We start from the raw sequence: 9691 nt of genomic DNA, 5'->3' as shown, positions 1-9691 counted from the left end.
AGGGATGGTGCCGGAGGATTGGCATATTGCTCAAGTGGTTCCATTGTTTAAAAAGGGTTCTAAGAGTAAACCTAGCAATTATAGGCCTGTCAGTTTGACGTCAGTGGTGGGTAAAATAATGGAAAGTATTCTTAGAGATGGTATATATAATTATCTGGATAGACAGGGGCTGATTAGGAACAGTTAAACATGGATTTGTGCGTGGAAGGTCATGTTTGACAAATGTTATTGAATTTTTTAAGAGGTTATGAGGGAAGTTGACGAGGGTAAAGCAGTGGATGTTGTCTATATGGACTTCAGTAAGGCCTTTGACAAGGTTCTGCATGGAAGGTTAGTTAGGAAGGTTCAATCGTTAGGTATTAATATTGAAGTAGTAAAATGGATTCAACAGTGGCTGGATGGGAGATGCCAGAAAGTAGTGGTGGATAACTGTTTGTCAGGTTGGAGGCCGATGACTAGTGGTGTGCCTCAGGGATCTGTACTGGGTCCAATGTTGTTTGTCATATACATTAATGATCTGGATGATGGGGTGGTAAATTGGATTAGTAAGTATGCAGATGATACTAAGGTAGGTGGCGTTGTGGATAATGAAGTAGGTTTTCAAAGTTTGCAGAGAGATTTAGGCCAGTTAGAAGAGTGGGCTGAACAATGGCAGATGGAGTTTAATGCTGATAAGTGTGAGGTGCTACATTTTGGTAGGAATAATCCAAATAGGACATACATGGTAAATGGTAGGGCATTGAAGAATGCAGTAGAACAAAGTGATCTAGGAATAATTGTGCATAGTTCCTGGAAGGTGGAATCTCATGTGGATAGGGTGGTGAAGAAAGCTTTTGGTATGTTGGCCTTTATAAATCAGAGCATTGAGTATAGGAGTTGGGATGTAATGTTAAAATTGTACAAGGCATTGGTAAGGCCAAATTTGGAGTATTGTGTACAGTTCTGGTCACCGAATTATAGGAAAGATATCAACAAAATAGTGAGAGTACAGAGGAGATTTACTAGAATGTTACCTGGGTTTCAGCACCTAAGGTACAGGGAAAGACTGAACAAGTTAGGTCTTTATTCTTTGGAGTGTAGAAGGTTGAGGGGGGACTTGATAGAGGTATTTAAAATTATGAGAGTTGACGTGGATAGGCTTTTTCCATTGAGAGTAGGGGAGATTCAAACAAGAGGACATGAGTTGAGAGTTAGGGGGTAAAAGTTTAGGGGTAACACGAGGGGGAACTTCTTTACTCAGAGAGTGGTAGCTGTGTGGAACAAACTTCCAGTAGAAGTGGTAGAGGCAGGTTCAATTTGTCATTTAAAGTAAAATTGGATATGGACAGGAAAGGAATGGAGGGTTATGGGCTGAGTGCGGGTCAGTGGGAGTAGGTGAGGGTAAACGTTCGGCACGGACTAGAAGGGCCGAGATGGCCTGTTTCCGTGCTGTAATTGTTATATGGTTATACGGGTTTAGGGGTTATTGATAGAATAACAGATCCCTGGGAGTGGGTTACAGGCTGGGATCTAACCCAGGAGTTCAAGGGGTTTATTGATAGAATAACAGATCTCACATTTGAATTATATTTTATTAACCTACTTATGGTAATATTTTCATTTATGTGCTGTGTGTGGTATCAGTTTTGTGGGTGCACTGTGATCCGGAGGAACATGGTTGTATATACATACAGTCAGATGACAATAAAGTTCAACTTGGTGCCTGAATGTGGGGTAAAACTTGCAGCTGCCCCCAGCACATCTCTAGGTTGTGTTGACTGTTACCACAAAACAATGCTTTTCACTGTATGTTTTGATGTACACATGATAAATAAATCTGAATCTGAGATGAGATGAGGTCAAGAGCTACAAGTTTGCAGATATCACTGTAGTGGGTCATAGCTCAAATAACAAGGATCTGCAGTACAGGAAGGGGATAGAGAGCCTAGTGACATAGAGAACTATTCCCTCAACGTCAGCAATCAAACTACTCATTGACCTCAGAAGGGGAGCCAGTGTGCAAACTGCCATCTACATCAACAATGCTGAGGACGACAGGTTCATGTATGTAGGAGTGAAGATGTCCTGGTCCAATCATGTAAACACCACGGCCAAGGAAGTTCACCAGCACCTCTACTTCCTCAGGCAGCTAAAGTTCAAAGTTCACAGTAAATTTATTATCAAAGTACTTACACATCACCATATGCAACCCAGAGTCATTTTTGTAGGCAAACTCAAAAAATCTAACATATAATGACCATAACAGAATCAACAAGACCATCTAACTTGGATGGTCAACTTGAGTGCACAGATAACAAATTGTGCAAATACAACAGAAATAATAATAATAAATAAGCAATAATATCAAGAGATGGACAGTCCTTGAAAGTGAGTCCATTCGTTGTGAGGACATTTCAATGATGGGGCAAGTGAAGTTATTCACTTTGGTTCAGAGTCTGATGGTTGAAGGGTGTGAGTCTTGAAGCTCCTGTACTTTTTCCCTGGGGGGCAGTGAGAATAGAGCATGAGTGGTGGGGATCTCTGATGGTAGATGCTACTTTCCTGCAACAGTGTTTCATACAGAGATGCTCAAAGGTGAGGAGGGCTTTACCAGTGATGGACTGGCCATATACACTACTGTTTTTTGTGGACTTTCCATTCAAGGCATTGGTGTTTCCATGCCAGGCTGTAATTCAGCCAGACATATACTCTCCACTAAACATCTATAAAAGATTGTTAACAACTTAGATGTCATGCCGAACCTTCACAAACTCCTAAGGAAGAAGAAGCACTGCTGTGCTTTCTTCGTAATTGTACTTACATGCTGAGCCCAGGACAGGTTGCCAAAATAACCACACTGAGGAATTTAAAACTGCTGACCCTTTCCAGCTCTGAAAATTTGATGAGGACTGGCTCATGGACCTCTGGTTTCCTTCTCCTGAAGTCAATAATCAGCTCATTGATCTTACTGATACTGAGTTAGGAGGGACAACTGTGCAAGCGCATGGACGTCAGCGACTTAGACCAGTGTGAAGAGGTTAAACAGAGACAGTTATACAGAGCGGGCATTTGAGTAGAGGGAGAGAGAGAGTAGGAGGGCTTTGGCTCAACAGGGCTTCGGGAATAACGGGTTGAGGCGAGGTAGGTTACCTGTGTAGACTAGAAACAGTAAGTATGCCTGTGAGGCCGGTGTTCTGTACTGGGTGTCAGACATGGGACGTCCTGGAGATTCCCAGCTTTCTGAATAGCCACATCTGTGCCAGGTGCTCCTTAGGGACCACATTAGGGAACTGGAGATGCAGCTCGATGGCCTTCGTCTGGTCAGGGAAAGTGAGGAGGTGATAGAGAGGAGCTAAAGGCAGGTAGTCACACCAGGGCCTCGGGAGACAGGTAAGTGGGCAACTGTCAGGAGAGGGAAGGGCAAGAGGCAGATACTAGAGAGTACCCCTGTGGCTGTGCCCCTTAACAATAAGTACTCCTGCTTGAGTACTGTTGTGGGGGGGGGGGGGAACAACCTATCTCGGGGAAGCAACAGTGGCCACACCTCTGGCACAGAGTCTAGCCCTGTGGCTCAGAAGGGCAGGGAAAGGAAGAGGATGGCAGCAGTGATAGGGGACTCCATAATTAGGGGGGTCAGACAGCCAATTCTGTGAATGCAGGAAAGAAACACAGATGGTTGTTTGCCTCCCAGGTGCTAGGGTCCAGGATGTTTCTGATCATGTCCATGATATCCTGAAGAGGGAAGGTGAACAGCCAGAGGTCGTGGTACATATTGGTACCAACAACATAGGTAGGAAAAGGGAGGAGGTCCTGAAAATTGACTACAGGGAGTTAGGAAGGAAGTTGAGAAGCAGGACCTCAAAGGTAGTAAACTTGAGATTACTGTCTGTGCCATGTGACGGTGAGTATAGGAACAGAGTGAGGTGGAGGACAAATGCATGGCTGAGGGAATGGAGCAGGGGGCAGGGATTCAGATTTCTGGATCATTGGGACCTCTTTTGGGGCAGGTGTGACCTGTACAAATCAGATTGCACTTGAATCTGAGGGGGGCCAAGATCCTGGCGGGGACGTCTGCCAAGGCAATTGGGGAAGAGTTTAAACTAGAATTGCTGGGGGGCGGGAACCAAACTGAAGAGGCGGAGGACCGTTGGCTCACAAAATAGAAAAAGATTGGAGATCTTGTGAGAGGGAGGATAGGCAGGTGATAGAGAAGGGATGTGCCCAGACTGATGGTTTGAGATGTGTCTAGTTTAATGCAAGAAGTATTATGAACAAAGCGGATAAGATTAAAGCATAGATCAGTACTTGCAGCTATGATGTTATGGCCATTACAGAGACTTGGATGGTGCAGGGGCAGGAATGGTTACTTCGAGAGCCAGGCTTTAAAATGTTTCAGAAAGGACAGGGAGGGAGGCAAAAGATGTGGGGGTTCGACACTGTTGATCAAAGTTAGTGTCATGGCTGCAGAGAAGGAGGAAGTCATGGAGGGATTGTCCACTGAGTCTGTGGGTGGAACTTAGAAACAAGAATGGGTCAATCGCCCTACTGGGTGTTTTTATATACCACCTAATAGTAACAGGGACATCAAGGTGCAGATAGGGAGACAGATCCTGGAAAGGTGTAATAGTAAGTGTCGTGGTGGTGGTGGGAGATTTTAATTCCCCAAATATTGATTGGGATCTCCCTAGAGCAAGGAGTTTAGATGGGGGAGTTTGTTAGGTGTGTTCAGGAAGGTTTCCTGACACATATGTAGATAAGCCTGCAAGAGGAGAGGCTATACTTGATCTGGTATTGGGAAATGAACCTGGTCAGGTGTCAGGTCTGTCAGTGGGAGAGCATTTTGGAGATAGTGGTCACAATTCTATCTCCTTTACCACAGCGTTGGAGAGGGATAGGAACAGACAAGTTAGGGAAACGTGTAATTGGAGTAAGGGGAAATATGAAGCTATCAGGCAGGAACTTGGAAGCATAAATTGGAAACAGATGTTCTCAGGGAAATGCACAGCAGAAACATTGCAAATGTTCATGGATTTGCGTGGCATTCTGTTCCAATGAAACAGGGAAAAGACGATAGGGTATAGGAACCATGGTGTACAAAGGCTGTTGAAAATCCAATCAAGAAGAAAAGCTTACAAAAGGTTCAAAAGTCTAGGTAATGATAGAGATCTAGAAGATTATAAGGCTAGCAGGAAGGAGTTTAAGAATGAAATTAGGAGAGCCAGAAGGGGCCATTGGAAGGCCTTGGCAAGCAGGATTAAGGAAAACCCCAAGGCATTCTACAAGTATGTGAAGAGCAAGAAGATAAGACGATAGAGAATAGGACCAATCAAGTGTAACTGGAAACTGTGTATGGAACCGGAGGAGATAACAGATAACTTAATGAATACTTTGGTATTCACCATGGAAAAGGATCTTGGAGATTGTAGGGATGACTTACAGCGGATTGAAAAGCTTGAGCATATAGACATTAAGAAAAAGGATGTGCTGGAGCTTTTGGAAAGCATTAAGTTGGATAAGTCTCCGGGACCGAATGAGATGTACCCCAGGCTCAGGGAGGGGAGATTGCTGAGCCTCTGTCAATGATCTTTGCATTATCAATGGGGGCGGGAGAGGTTCCGGAGGACTGGAGGATTGAACATGTTGTTCTCTTATTCAAGAAAGGGAGTACAGATAGCCCAGGAAATTATAGAGCAGCGAGTCTTACCTCAGTGGTTGGTGAGTTGATGGAAAAGATCCTGAGAGGCAGGATTTATGAACATTTGGAGAGGCATAATATGATTAGTAATTGTCAGCATGGCTTTGTCAAAGGCAGGTCGTGCCTTTATGATGTGACTAAACACATTGATGAAGGAAGAGCAGTAGATGTAGTGTATATGGATTTCAGAAAGTCATTTGATAAGGTACCCCATGCAAGGTTTATTGAGAAAGTAAGGAGGCATGGGATCCACAGGGTGTATTTCTGGGCCAATTGAGCAATCCGGCACTTTGCTGTCATCATTGGGAGGTTGAGAATGAAGTGTGCAGCTCAGAAGCTTGGAAACAAGATGCGAGTCCATAATCGACTTCATTGCTTCTCTCCAATTGAGGTGTCGAGCAAGGTTGAAATTGACAAGGAGTGTGAAGTGCTGCCAGTCTTTCTCTCCCCCTTGCTGGTTGCTGTCAGAGGAAAGTGCAGGAGTCTCGTGACCCACATTGTTAAGTATTGATCAGCAAGGGTTATGGCTGTGGACTCCTTTTGGGGGACTTTGAGGTTCATGTTGCAAGTGTTTCTGAATTCTGGTTACCCTTTTTTGCAGATTTTGAGCAGTTTGATTGGGGCGATCAGTGCAGACGGGGCACTTTGTTGAAAACTGGCTCTGTGACCTCCATTGGCTAGCTGCACTCCATACTCAGGCTCTGAAAACCTGTGCCAACTAGCGGGAGTACTCAAGGACATTTTTAACTTCTCACTGCTACGGGTGGAAGTACCTACTTGCTTCAAAAAGGCAACAATTATACCAGTGCCTGAGAAGAATAATGTGGGCTGCCTTAATGACTATCGCCCAGTAGCAATCACATCGAAAGTGATTAAATGCTTTGAGAGGTTGATTATGACTAGACTGAACTCCTGCCTCAGCAAGGACCTGGAACCATTGCAATTTGCTTATCGCCACAATAGGTCAATGGCAGATGCTATCTCAATGGCTCTTCACACAACCTTAGACCACCTGGACAACATAAACACCTATGTCAGGATGCTGTTCATCCCACAATTCTAATTGAGAAGTTGCAGAACCTGGGCCTCTGTACCTCCCTTTACAATTGGATCCTTAACTTCCTAACCAGAAGATTACATCTGTGCTGATTGGTGATATCTCCTCATTGACCATCAACATTAGCGCATCTCAGGGGTGTGTGCTTAGCCCACTGCTCTACTCTCTGTATACCCATAACTATGTGGCTAGGCATAGCTCAAGCGCCATCTATAAATTTGCAGACGATACAACCGTTGTCAGTAGAATCTCAGGTGGTGATAAGAGGGTGTACAGGAGTGAGATACGCCAACTAGTGGAACGGTGCTGCAGCAACAACCTGGCACTCAACATCAGTAAAATGAAAGAGCTGATTGTGAACTTCAGGAAGGGTAAGACGAAGGAACACATACCAATCTTCATAGAGGGACCAGAAGTGGAGAGAGTGAGCAGTTTCAAGTTCATGGGTGTCAAGATCTCTGAGGATCTAGTCTGGTCCCAACATATCGATGTACTTATAAAGAAAACAAAACAACAGCTATACTTCATTAGGAGGTTGAAGAGATTTGGCTTGTAAAACAAATACACTCAAAAACTTCTATAGTTGAACCATGGAGAGCATTGTGACAGGCTGCATCACTGACTGGTACGGGGGGGGGGGGGTGGCTACTGCACACTGAAAGAAGCTGCAGAGGGTTGTAAATCCAGTTGGCTCCATCTTGGGTACTAGCCGACAAAGTACTCAGGGCATCTTCAGGGAGCGGTGTCTCAGAAAGGCAGCGTCCATTATAAAAGACCTCCAGCACCCAGGGCATGTCCTTTTCTCTGTTACCATTAAGTAGGAGGCACACACTCAGCAGTTCAGGAACATCATCTTCCCCTCTGCCATCCGATTCCTAAATGGGCATTGAACCCTTGGACACTACTTCACTTTTTTTTTTAAAATATGCAGTATTTCTGGGTTTTTCTGCACATTTAAAAAAATCTATTCAATATATGTATACTGTAATTGATTTACTTTTCTATTTATTATTTGTTTCTCTTCTATATTATGTATTGCATTGAACTGCTGCTGCTAAGTTAACAAATTTCACGTCACATCAGTGATAATAAACTTGACTCTAATACTCTTGGTTTGTTTGATATTCTGTGTAATATTCACTTATTTTTGCTCTTTTAAGCAATTTTCTTTTACATTATGGCAACTGCTCTGCACGTGACCATCACACCACAGAAAGTTGTGGACTCAGCTCAGGGCTTCACAGAAACCAGCCACCCCCCCCCCCCCCCCACCCACAAAGGACTCTCTACACTTTCTGCTGCCTCAATAAAGCAGACAGCATAATGAAAGACACCTCCCACCCCACATTCTCTCATTCTTTCCCTCTACCATCGGACAGAAGATGCAGAAGCCTGAAAGCTCATCCCACTAGGCTTAAGGGCAGCTTCTGTCCCACTGTTACTAGACTATTGAACAGTCGCCTGGTACATTCAGATGGACTCCAGCTTGTTCTGGCCCTTGCACCACATTGCCTGCCTGCACTTTCTCCGTAAGTGGAACACTTTACTTTGCATTCTGCTATTGTTTTACCTTGTACCACCTCAATGCTCAGCGTAATGAATTGATCTGCAGGACAAGTTTTTCACTAGACCTCAGTACATGTGGCAATGACAAACTAATTGAAACCTTCTCAACTATACCTTTCCCAATGTGTTTTAAAAATAATTTACATTACTTCCTCATTATCTACCCACAATACCATGTGGGAAAAAATGTCCCTCAGGTCCTCATCAACTCTCTCCCCACCCACTTTAAACCTGGTTTTATAAATCTCTGTAAGGTCATCCCGTAGCCTCATTCGCTCCAGTGAAAACCGTCTCAGCCTGTCTAGTCTCTCCTTATAACTTGAGCCCTCAAGTCGGGCAAAATCCGTGTGGATCTATTTTGCCCCCTCTCCAGCTTAATCACAGTCCTTCTTTCACTCAGCAACCAGAACTGCACACAATTCTCCAATTGTGGCCTCACCAATGTTTCGTACAAATCTAATATGACCTCAAAACTCCTGTACTCAGTACCCTGAATGAAGGCCAACCTGCCACCCTGTCTATCTATGACACCACTTACCTGTACCTCCAGGTTCCTTTGTTCTACAGCACGCCCATGTCATCACCAGTCCCTGACTGGTCTTCCCGAAATGCAACACCTCCATTTATCCGAGTTAAACTCATTTGCCATTCCTTGGCCCACTTACACAGCTGACTGAGACCGCCCTATAAACCCCGATAAACCTCTTCACTGCCAATCACAGCAACTATTTTAGTGTCATATGCAAATTTACTAACCAGGTCTTGTATATTCTCTTAGAAACTGTTGATATAGATGGCAAGTAGAGATAGGGCCACCACTGACCCCTGGGGAACACTATTAGTCATGGGCCTCCAGTCTGAGAAACAATCTCCCGTCACCCTGAGCCAGTTGTGTCTAATTAGCCAGCATTCCCTGGATTGAAATCAATCTCAAATTCCATGTTCATTGGAAGGCCAGTGTGCCCTGAGAGCGAAATGCATTCTTCACTGTCCTATCAGCAACACCACTTTCCAGGGGGTTCCTCTGTTCTACAACACGCCATGGGGCACTGCCATCCATCACGTAGGTGACATTGATCTTCTGGTTTGATCAGCCAAGGGAAGAGTGGGGAAGATGCAGCGACACAAGGCTGCACACTGGGATAGAGAATAGATCTGCTGCTTCTGATGTTTCCCCAGTCCTGAAGTGCCTGTTCCCTTTGCCCTGCAAAGAGCTTCTTAAACACTTCCATCATATCTACCTCTACCACCACCGCTGGCAGCACATTCCAGGCCCCCACAAATCAAATCTGAATTTCCACCTCTCACATTAAACGCATGCCCTCTGGTATTAGGCATTTCAACTCAGTGTCTGCTCTATGTCCTTCATAATCTTATAAACCACTTTCAGGTCG

Source organism: Hemitrygon akajei, chromosome 31, assembly GCF_048418815.1.
Source record: "Hemitrygon akajei chromosome 31, sHemAka1.3, whole genome shotgun sequence".
Classification (NCBI taxonomy): Eukaryota; Metazoa; Chordata; class Chondrichthyes; order Myliobatiformes; family Dasyatidae; genus Hemitrygon; species Hemitrygon akajei.
This window is presented reverse-complemented; position numbering follows the sequence as displayed.